This window comes from Microtus oregoni, unplaced genomic scaffold, assembly GCF_018167655.1.
Source record: "Microtus oregoni isolate MIOR12 unplaced genomic scaffold, Mior012 000035F_ref0000213, whole genome shotgun sequence".
NCBI lineage: Eukaryota > Metazoa > Chordata > Mammalia > Rodentia > Cricetidae > Microtus > Microtus oregoni.
The window spans coordinates 26,010,492-26,022,218 of NW_024543094.1; the positions used below are offsets into that span (position 1 = coordinate 26,010,492).

The following is an 11,727-nucleotide window of genomic DNA, read 5'->3' on the forward strand; positions in this document are numbered from 1 at the left end:
CTGGATGTTATTTGAACAAATTGCAGCTTAAGGTTATAAGACTTAACAAGACTGCATAGTGCATGGGCTATCAGCATGTTAAAGTCAGAAAGATAATAAAAAAGTCATCTAGAAAGTAAGAAGGTGAAGTAAATTCAACAGAGAGACCCACCTTCCATTGCGTAGAAACGTAAAGATTCTTCTTGTTTTTTAGAAAATAAAGATAGCTTTCCTTACATCAGAGAAAAGAATGTTATATAAATCCTGAAATTTCCACTAGAATGTGACAGCATATAAGAACAAACAAAATTTCCAAATTTCAACTTATCTGATCAATCACTTAAAAAATTAATATCATGACCTTTTTCATTCCATATAAGGCCATCATCAAAAGTAGATGTTGAATTGTATGAGGGACATAACTTTTGCATCTTAAGTAGGATTCAAGGTGCCAGGGTACTGTCAGGAGTAATAAAGAGTAATTATTCACCTTATCAACCCGTAATCCAAATCAGTTTAAAGACCTTAAGAAGCTTAACTCAGATGTACCCCTAATTCTTTTAGAAATGATTATCCAAAGCTAATCACAGACGTGGAGTATCGCACTGGGACTTAGACACCAAGACCTCTCATCCACTTAAGGAGAAATCACATGAGCCAGCTACTTTCACTCTGTTTCTGTGTGGTTATTGACAGCATAATTTGGTATCTCAGATTTTTGTGTAGATAAATAATAAAATAAAACCACAGTTAATTTATTCAGTAACTTCAAATGTTTTCAAAATATTTTAAGCACAAAACATTTTAAGCACATAGGCAAGTGACATAGAGGCAATTTAATGAAGGCTCTTGCCCACCAGAGCTTATTATACACATCCTTGACATTTTACACATTTATCTTCAATGGGCTAAGCACTCATATAATGCCAAGCATTTTAAAGCTCCTTGCTTATTTATTTCTTTAAATTCAATTTTTCACCTTTTCCTAAGAGGTAATTACTAATTTGTATTTCTAAGTAATCAGTAAGTTCTTTTATAATTTTAATAATTCATGTTCTCCTGGGTTACCTGACTCAGTATACTGTTTTCTAGATCCATCCATTTGGCTGCAATTTTCAATATATCATTATTTTTTTCTGCTGTGTAGTACTCCATTGGGTAAATGTACCACATTTTCTTTATCCATTCTTCAGTCAATGGGCATTTAGGTTGTTTCCAGGTTCTAGCTATTACAAATAATGCTGCTATGAACATAGTTGAGCACATGTCCTTGTGATGTCCTTCTGAATATGTATTGTTTATATTGGTTAATAATAAAGCTGTTTTGGCCAATGGCCTAGCATAGTAAAACCAGGTGGGAAATCCAAAGAGAGAGAGGGAAAGAGGGGGGGGGAGAGAGAGTAGAAAGAGGAGTCAAGAAGACCCCATGTAGCTGCCAAAGGAGACAGACATCTGAACCTTACCAAAAGGCCACAGCCTTGTGGTAATACACAGATGAATAGAAATGGGTTAATTTAAGATGTGTTAGTTAATAAGAAGCCTGAGCTAATAGACCAAACACTGTTGTAATTAATATAGTTCCTCTGTGATTATTTGGGTCTGGGCATCTGGGAAATGAAAGAGAAGTCTCCTCTTACATCCTTGATGTATGATTGAACATATTTTAGATGTATATCCAAAAGTGGTATTGCTGGGTCTTGAGGAAGGTTGTTTCCTAATTTTCTGAGAAATCACCATACTGATTTCCAAAGCGGATATATCAGTTTGCACTTTCACCAGCAATGGAAGAATGCCCTCTTTACCCCACATCCTCTCCAACATAAGCTGTCATCAGTATGTACTCACTCATAAGTGACTTTTAGACATAAAGTAAAGAAAAAGCAGCCTACAATTCATAACCCCAGAGAACCTAAACAACAAAGAAGACCCTAAGAGAAAACTACATGGATCTAATCTACATGTGAAGAAGAAAAAGACAAGATCTCCTATGTAAGTTGGGAGCATGGGAATCAAGAAATGGTAGAAGGGGAGGGGGAGGAAGGGGAGTGGAAAAAATATACAGCTCAATAAAAAGAAATAATTCATGTTAGTAAATGTCAACTTAATGCACTTAATATAGAATTATGTTCCAGCTTTGTTTGTTCAGACTTAATATTGAGATTTAGCTATATTAACATGAATAAATTTGATCTATCTGTTTAGCTGCTGAGCAATATTTCATTATGCAATAGACTATCATGCATTCATCCATTTTCACATCTTAGCTAAGTTCTAAATTTTCTCTTTTGTAGGGATCTGTTGGGCCATGAAGAAAGGTCTCTCTGTAGTATTCGGCTGGGTCCCAGGGTCATAGTCCGTTTCAGTTCTGCTCAGATTTCCTAATTTGATCTGACACGAATTTAATGATGTTAACATCCTCTTCAGCACTGTGTAGGAATTCCCAGTTCCCAACAGTATGATTTTCATTTGGCATTATGGATTTTTAAATTATGCCTAACAGAAGAAAAATTTTGGTTTCTTGCATAAGTTCTCAATTACCAGTTACAGTGGGGTCAATCATATTTGCTACTTCTTTAACATTTTTCTCCTCTCAATTGTCAGTTTAGAGGTTATGCATATTTCCTGTTGGGTTGTTTTTCTTATTTAAAGAAAAAGAATCTAGGATGATAAAAATCGCCAACCTTTGTGTTAGGTGACACTAATAGCTGACATAGAAGCAGCTCCACTATCCCAGTGGGTTGGGAGAAGGATCATACGTTTGCAATCAGGGAAGTGAATAATGAAAACAGCATTGCCTTTTCAAAAGTATTTCAACACTGGAGGTTCACACCTCACTTCATCTGCATTCTGTTGGTAGAAACTAGCCACATGACCCTATACTTGCTGAAGCACTGGAGACATCGTGCCTGGCAGGTCAATTGCATTCCAGTCCTAGCTTCATACTTACTCCTTGAGGGACAACCTGACCTTTGAGCATCAGCTCATGATTGTGTTGCATTTGCTTATTTATACCAAAAATGTTACCTCTGCTTCTAAAAGTATCTGAGAGTGTCTTCTGGTGTATAGATATTTCAATTTTCTGGCATTAATATTGATTAATCGTTCCCTTTATAGTGTAATTAGTGATCCCTCCTTTATTTTACAATGCCAATATTATCTTTAGTCCCAAAGTAAACAACTCCATACGATAAGAAAAGGAAAGTCATAAGCCAGTCTATCCTGTGAATATAGATAAAACCTCTTAAGTCAAATTTTAGCCAATGGTTCAGTGAAATATATCTGGAAAGGCAATAAATTTCAGGTGTTAATCTTAAAGTCATCAGGAGATTAAAGAAGAATTATTTTTTTCATGCCAATCTGACCTAGACTGACACAGCAAGACTCTGAAAAAATACCCACACCAAATCTAACTCTACAAAACTGTTATAGCTACTAATTTCAGCAGATTTTTAAAGTTCTGCTAATTATGTTTTAGATTTGGATTTATATGGAAGAAAAAGTACTATTGTAGCTTGAGGAAGTCTCAACAAAAGAGAACCTGAAAGAGAACAACAAATCCCAATGCTTTATCTAGACAAAGCCAACAAACAAAAGTTTATACATATGAACCTCAATGTGCTGACTTGCCAGGACATGGTATGGGAAAGGAGGTGCCCTGTTTTGACACTGTGATTTTTATTCAATGAGTGCCTTATTCCACCTGCATAATGATTTTTTGAAAAAATTTTTAATTGTTATTTTTACTGTTCTTCCAGATGATTTTCCAAAACAAGCTTGCCATTCAGCAATGAAGTCATTTTACAGAGGGTGGAAAAGACCTCTGAAGGCCTACTGTTATCTATCCCAAGCCAGTACTGATTGATGTTGAGTTTCTCAGTGACTAAGAAGATATTGAAGTAGCCAGCAATGTTCAAAACAACATGGAAGGCTCGGTCCCTCACTCGCCGCCAACGGCCTGCTTTGCTTCATGCACTCCCGCCTCCACCCCATATAAATGCTTCAACTACCCACAGTCCTTCGCCAGATGAGACCAGTGTCCCGGGCACTGGCTCCTCATCTCACTCAGGCCTAGGCCAAAGATGTAAAATTTGGCGAGGATGCTTGAGCCTTAATGCTTCAAGGTGTAGAACAGTGATTATTGAACAGAGCTGGGGAAGTCCCAAAGTAACAAAAGATGGGGTCACTGTTGCAAAGTCAATTGATTTAAAGGACAAATACAAAAACATCGGAGCCAAACTTGTTCAAGATATTGCCAATAATACAAATGAAGAGGCCGGGGATGGCACTACCACTGCTACAGTTCTGGCATATTCTATTGCTAAGGAGGGCTTTCAGAAGATTAGCAAAGGGGTAACCCAGTAGATATCCGGAGAAGTGTGATGTTGGCTATTATGCTGTAATAACTGAACTGAAAAAAAAAAATCTAAACCTGTGACAACCCCTGAAGAAATTGCTCAGGTTGTTACGATTTCTGGAAATGGAGACAAAGACATTGGAAACTGTTGAAATAGGAGCGGCTGCGTCCCCGGCACCCGGCCTCCTCCACGGCTAGCTTTACCCAAAATAATTACACGGAAACTGTATTCTTTTAAACACCGCTTGGCCCATTTCTATCTAACCTCTTCTAGGCTAGCTCTCGCACCTGAACTAGCCCATTTCAAATAATCTGCTGTAGCCCACGAGCTGGCTTACCAGGAATGATCTTAACCTGCATCTGCCTTGAGTGGGAGAATCATGAGCTTCTTTCGCCCAGCCTTCCGTTCTGTTTACTCCACCCACCTAAGGGTGAGCCTATCAAATGGGCCTTGCAGTTTCTTTATTGCTTAACCAATGAAATCAACAGATTGATATATGACACTCCCCCATCAGGAAACATCATTTCTGATGTAATGAAGAAGGTGGGAAGGAAGGGCATCATCACAGTGAAGGATGGGAAAACCCAGAATGATGAGTGATAAATTATTGAAGGCATGAAGTTTGACAGAGGATATATTTCCCTATATTTTATTAACACATCAAAAGGTCAGAAATGTGAATTCCAAGATTCATATGTTCTATTGAGTGAAAAGATTTCTAGTGTCCAATCCATCGTACCTGCTCTGGAAATTGCCAATGCTCATCAGAAGCCCTTGGTTATCATTGCTGAGGATGTTGATGGGGAAACTCTAAGCACACTTGTCTTGAACAGGCTGAAAGTGGACCTTCAGTTTGTGGCTGTCAAAGCTCCAAAGTTTGGGGACAACAGGAAGAACCAGCTTAAAGATATGGCTATTGCTACTGGTGGTGCGGTATTTGGAGAAGAGGAGTTGAGTCTAAACCTTGAAGATGTTCAAGCTCATGACTTAAAAAAAGTTGGAGAGGTCATTGTCACTAAAGATGATGCCATGCTTTTGAAAGGAAAAGATGACAAGGCTCAAATTGAGAAGCGCATTCAGGAGATCACTGAGCAGCTCAACATCACCACTAGTGAATACGAAAAGGAGAAGCTGAATGAGCAGCTCGCAAAGCTCTCAGGTGAAGTAGCTGTATTGAAGTTGGAGGAACAAGCGATGTTGAGGTGAATAAGAAAGACAGAGTTACAGATGCTCTCAATGCCACACGTGCAGCTGTTGAAGAAGGCATCGTGCCAGGAGGGGGCTGAGCTCTGCTTCGTTGCATCCCAGCCTTGGATTCCCTAAAGCCTTCTAATGAGGATCAGAAAACAGGTATAGACATTATTAAAGAGCACTCAAAATTCCCGCGATAACTATTGCTAAGAATGTAGATGTTGAAGGGTCTTTGATAGTTGCGAAGATTCTGCAGAGGTCCTTGGAAGTTGGGTATGATGTTATGCTCGGGGAATTTATGAACATGGTGGAAAAGGGAATCATTGATCCAACAAAGGTCGTAAGAACTACTTTACTGGATGCTGCTAGGGTGGCCTCCTTGCTAACGACAGCAGAAGCTGTAGTGACCGAAATTCCTAAAGAAGAGAAAGACCCTGGAATGGGCTCAATGGGGGGAATGGGAGGGGGAATCGGAGGAGGAATGGGAGTTGGCATGTCCTAATTCCTAGAATAGTGCTTTGCCCTTACCAATGAACTGTGACAGGAAGCTCAAGGCAGGTTCCTCACTGTACCTTCATTGAAGCCCCTGAAGAGAATGAAGAGAAGGCTGGCTTATCACTATACCCATCAGTTACTGGTTCCCATTGACAATACATAATGGTTTACGTTGTCATTGTCCATGCCTACAAATAATTTATTTTGTATTTTTGAATAAAGACATTTGTACATTCCTGATACTGGGTGCAAGAGCCATATACCAGTGTCCTGCTTTCAAATTGCATCACCGAGGCAGTCCTGCTGGTCAGGACTGTGGCACTTGTGTCACCAGATGAGAGGTCAGAGCAGCCTTTCTGTGGAGCGAGAGTAACTGTACAAAGAAGAGAAGTATCCAATTATGTGACAACCTTTGTGTAATAAAATTTTGTTTAAAGTTAAAAAAAAAGCCAACATGGAAAGCACCCATCATTTGCATCAATTGCTTCTTTACAAGAGCAGTGTGAAATGGATTGCAAACATATGGAGCCCTCCATAATCCACAGTAATTTTCCATCTGTCTTTTTCATTTTGAGGAGCTGTTATTATTGTGGGACCGCTGAATGTTATCCTATTCCCAATAGTCTCTGTGGGATTGGCTTACACCACTCAGCCTGGCCAAGAACCGGGGGCGGGGGCAGCAGAACCATATTGTTCCATGGGTCATCCCTGATCAAGCTGGATCCTTGGGTCTCACTAGCTGTGGGCAGTCTGCAAGTGTGACTTTTCATCACCCACATGTGACTACTGAAAGGGCCCCAATCTGGGTGAAAGATGTCTTCCTTGAAGCGGAGAAATGCACAGTTGGATTGCCCACTCTTAACACAAGCTTAATAATCTCATCTTTACTGTCTGGTATTTAAATCTTCTTTCTTCTCCTTGGTGAATTGTTGCTCAGGCGTTAAAGACTTTCAGAGGCTCACTAGCACAGCATTTACGTTTGTCGTTGCTTTTCGTAGGAACACCAACTCAAGCTCAACACAAGCAAATTTTGCCACATTTGTATTCACTTGACTCAGACAGACCCCCACCATCTGCTTTCTCTCATTCATTCCTTCCTAAGCATGTCACTCCACAATAAGCTTGGCATACATGCCAGTCGAACACTATTCAGACACACTAGAGCCTGTCCTACCTCAGAGAGATCACATCCCACCAAGGGGCTTCACTACATCACACAAATCCCTTGCCAGTTCAATGCTCCTTGCTGAATTAACTTCTTCATTAACTCCTCTGCAAGCATGATCTTCTAAGGCCCAGTGAACTTGGCATCAAACATTACTTCTGGCATGCCCAATTTCCTCAGCAATACCTGCCCTTCCTTTCTTTCTGATATTCATGGTGTCTTTGTTTCATGAGCTAAATATTCACAGTGGCTCAAACAACCAGTCTACTGGAAGCTGATTTCTCTCATATTGACTCAGATTATAAAATCTTCATTTCAAGGAGAAGTGGGTATTTTATGTTATACTCACCTTTCAAGGCATTTGGGCAGATGTGATTCACACCCATGACCTCGTGAAACTCATCAGCCAGACTGTGAAGGATTCTTTCATTTATTGTTTTAAAATCATTAACAATCAGGCAGTTTAGAGACAGAGTCTGGTTATCTTTGTTTTTCTGCACTGGGATGTAGGCATCTGTCTACACTCTGAACTATAAGTTTTCATTTCCATTATATTGAAGATCATACTAAAGAGTTTCTTCTTCTCCACCCTCAGATAATTTAGTCTGTTACATGTCTGATTACATATAGAATAGCTCACACAACTCCCACAGTTCCATACCATAGTGAGATTCACCTTGGAGGATCGTCTACCCTCAATGGACCAGTTTCAGTTACCCATATTAACATGCAACTACTCCTTTCAGAATTATATTCGATTCTTGATCCTATTGTCTGTTTTAGTTGCCAATTAATTGTCTTTTCCTAAGAAAAGGAAAGAAAGTAGATACTTATAGGGCATCAATAGGAGATTTTAGGAACAATATTAACCAAGTCTTCCTCAGTGAAGAGAAGCCTTATTGGTGTTGCTTACAGAAACATAACTGAGTTTTTCTTAAAGAAACAGGAGTGACTCGGGGGCATATTCCACCAAAACACAGAGAGCATTCATGAAAGCTAGACCATTGAAAAATCTCAACCCACACTTAAGGTGCTTTTTCTCAGATTGTATCATAAACTCAAAATCAATTTAACTAGAAGAATGGCTTGGATTCTGGAGGTCTAATTTTTTTCGAGATTTCAAAAATAGTTACTCAAGACTGGATTGTCCTACGAAGCTTTTCTCCTCAAATGCTTGAGCACCAAACAAGGGTACAGAGGATGGAAGATGGGTCCCATCCTCCCTGTGCCAAGAATGTCTGAAAAGTGCTCCAGAATTTCAAAATCAGCAGTGGGAACAATGTCTCAGCTATTCTAGTATGTATGAGTGTGTGTGGATGTATATGTTACCTTCCATAAACTAGTCAATAGCTACTAATTGACCTGCAGTTTATGGGTCTATTATAATGAGACAGAATCATTCTCAATGTGTTTGTTATGTAAATGGAAAAGTCCTTTAATATTCAGTTTGCTAATCTATATACTAAACTACTTGTTATTAACATGCTTTATTTTATTCTGGTGATGATATTTACTTCGAGTTTTTGAAAATTTAAATAAAAATAAGTTTCATCTACTCGATACAGACTCAAACATTTCATAACATCAATTATTAACTCTAAATAACACATTTTTGTAATTGTTGGCACTTTTATCTGCATACGGGGAGATCTTTAAATATAGAATGCTTTCTCATTGTTGTATCTTTAGTGTCAAGAAAGAAAAACTAGCAATCAGAATTTATTTGAGTTATTTATCAAGGTAGTGCTTTAGAAATATAAATCTAATAAAGTCACACACAACAGATCAGAATGTGGAGTGACTGAAACTAGGGAAATGACTAAATATCATCACAGTGTTGGCCAGGGAGATGGGTTAGAATCACCACAGTGTGGGCCAGGGAGATGGGTTAGGATCCCCACAGTGTGGGCCAGGGAGATGGGTTAGGGTCACCACAGTGTGGGCCAGGGAGATGGGTTAGGATCATCACAGTGTAAGCCAGGGAGATGGGTTAGGATCGTTACAGTGTAAGCCAGGGAGATGGGTTAGGATCACCACAGTGTGGGCCAGGGAGATGGGTTAGGATCACCACAGTGTGGGCCAGGGAGATGGGTTAGGATCATCACAGTGTAAGCCAGGGAGATGGGTTAGGATCATCACAGTGTAAGCCAGGGAGATGGGTTAGGATCATTACAGTGTGTGCCAGGGAGATGGGTTAGGATCACCACAGTGTGGGCCAGGGAGATGAGGGTTAGGATCACTACAGTGTGGGCCAGGGAGATGGGGGTTAGAATCACCACAGTGTGGGCCAGGGAGATGGTTTAGGATCATCACAGTGTAAGCCAGGGAGATGGGTTAAGATCATTACAGTGTGGGCCAGGGAGATGGGATAAGATCATTACAGTGTGGGCCAGGGAGATGGGGGTTAGGATCACCACAGTGTGGGCCAGGGAGATGGGTTAGGATCATTACAGTGTGGGCCAGGGAGATGGGTTAGGATCACCACAGTGTGGGCCAGGGAGATGGGTTAGGATCACCACAGTGTGGGCCAGGGAGAAGGGTTAGGATCACCACAGTGTGGGCCAGGGAGATGGGGTAAGATCACCATAGTATGGGCCAGGGAGATGGGGTAAGATCACCATAGTGTGGGCCAGGGAGATGGGGTAAGATCACCATAGTGTGGGCCAGGGAGATGGGGTAATATCACCACAGTGTGGGCCAGGGAGATGGGGTAATATCACCACAGTGTGGGCCAGGGAGATGGGATAAGATCACCATAGTGTGGGCCAGGGAGATGGGTTAAGATCATAGAGTGTGAGGGCACCTGATGGCAGTACAGGCCAGCAAAGGGTGCTGGGGAATATATAGAGGTCAAGGCTCTGTGGATATAGTTTGTATTGAAAAGAATTTTGGCTTTAAATTTTAATATCTCTTTCTTTTTAATATTGAATGGCATTTACTAAATCTATTATCTACTATAACCTCATATGTGTTTTGTATATGTCTGAAGCCTCAGGAATCCCATATAAAATATAGGTGTTCTGCAGACTCTGTTCATGTACTGTGTGTGGAGCGGGGGAAGGGGCATACCTAAGGCTAGTAATTAACTTGCAAATGACAGGAACTATTCGGGTACCAAGTGCTCCCTCTGAAGATAATGTATTTTGAAGTCTTTTCCTCTAGGTATATTCACTTCAAAGACACTTAGAATAACTCATCAAAAACTTTACTCTTACTAATTTAATGGTATAAAGAGACACTATCACTTAATTCATCAAATGAATAGCACTGTCTCTTCCTTTGTTTTGCCAGCCATATTTCTTTCACTTCCATCCTATTTTGAACCCCCTAATTGAATTGATGTCATTCTGAGATGCTTAATTTAAAGGGTTGTCATTTGTAAACCTTTCCCTTTTCTTTTAATGACTCAATTCTGTGATGAAACCATGAATATCTTAGAAAGCTAAGCAGTCACAGAGCTGTGTTATAGCAAAGTTAGAGAGGCCACGTGGTAGCACAGGATTCCAAGGACACGTGGAAAGCTGCAACTTCCTTTAGTCTGAACATCTGATGGTTATCACTTAGGTGACTGATTTTAGGTCTTCCTCCTGAATCTTCACAAAGATATAAGTAGATTCCCTTTGGTTAAGTCGGTGGCCAAGAAATAAACAACAAAAGCCATGCATCTCACATACTAATTTACTTAGGAAGCTCTCATATAGCCCAAGTCATTATGTTCCTCTGAGTCCCAAGAAGACTAAAAGCTGAATTAGTTTTAACTCATGTGAAGTACAATAATTACTGCTCACATCTTACTGCTATGATCAGTCCCATGCTTCATTGATACTTGTTCTAATTTGCCTTTCTGTTGCTGGGATAAAAACCACATCCAAAAGAATTTCAGGGGAAGAAATTGCTTATTAATTTATTCTTCTGGTTCACAGCCCATTATTAGGGAAGTCAGGGTAAGAACTCAAACAAGAAGTGAAACAGAAATCATGAAGGAATGCTGCTTGCTAGTTTGATGCCTAGCTCTTGCTCAGAATGCTTTTTTACACTTCCCAGACCCACCTGCCTAGAGATGGTGTCACCCACAGTAAGTTGGGCTGTTACACATTTACACATCAATCAATACAATCCCTTCCAATCGTGGCCACAGACCAGTCTGATCAAGATGATTTTTCAGCTGAAGTTCCGTCTTCCTGGACAACATTAAGTTGTGTCACGTTGACGACAAAAAAAAAAAAAACAAAAAAAAAAAAAAAAAGAGCAGGACAATGCTTGTTAATGTGAAGGAGTCCTAAGCCTGAGTGAGGCTCAAGTCTGTAGGACTCAATCCCAAAGAAAGAAAATAGAAATAATGCTGAGACGCATGACAGGCATATAATCAATGTACCCCAACCCTGACTTCAGTGATACTGTAGTGACCCCCAAGATTATATAAGGAAACAAAGTTACTAGGGAACACCATCAAGGAGTGTTGGTTCATCTGTGTTCTGGTTCATATTAGCTCACAGACTTCTACCCAGGAAATAGACACTGGGGAGATAACACTCTCCATTA

The 11,727-nt window shown here is 40.1% G+C and overlaps 1 pseudogene; it reads left to right on the top strand.

Annotated features, from left to right (window-relative positions):
- Positions 1–3,973: 3,973 nt before the first annotated feature.
- LOC121432577 lies at positions 3,974–6,027 on the top strand (annotated as a pseudogene).
- The last annotated feature ends 5,700 nt before the right edge of the window (positions 6,028–11,727 follow it).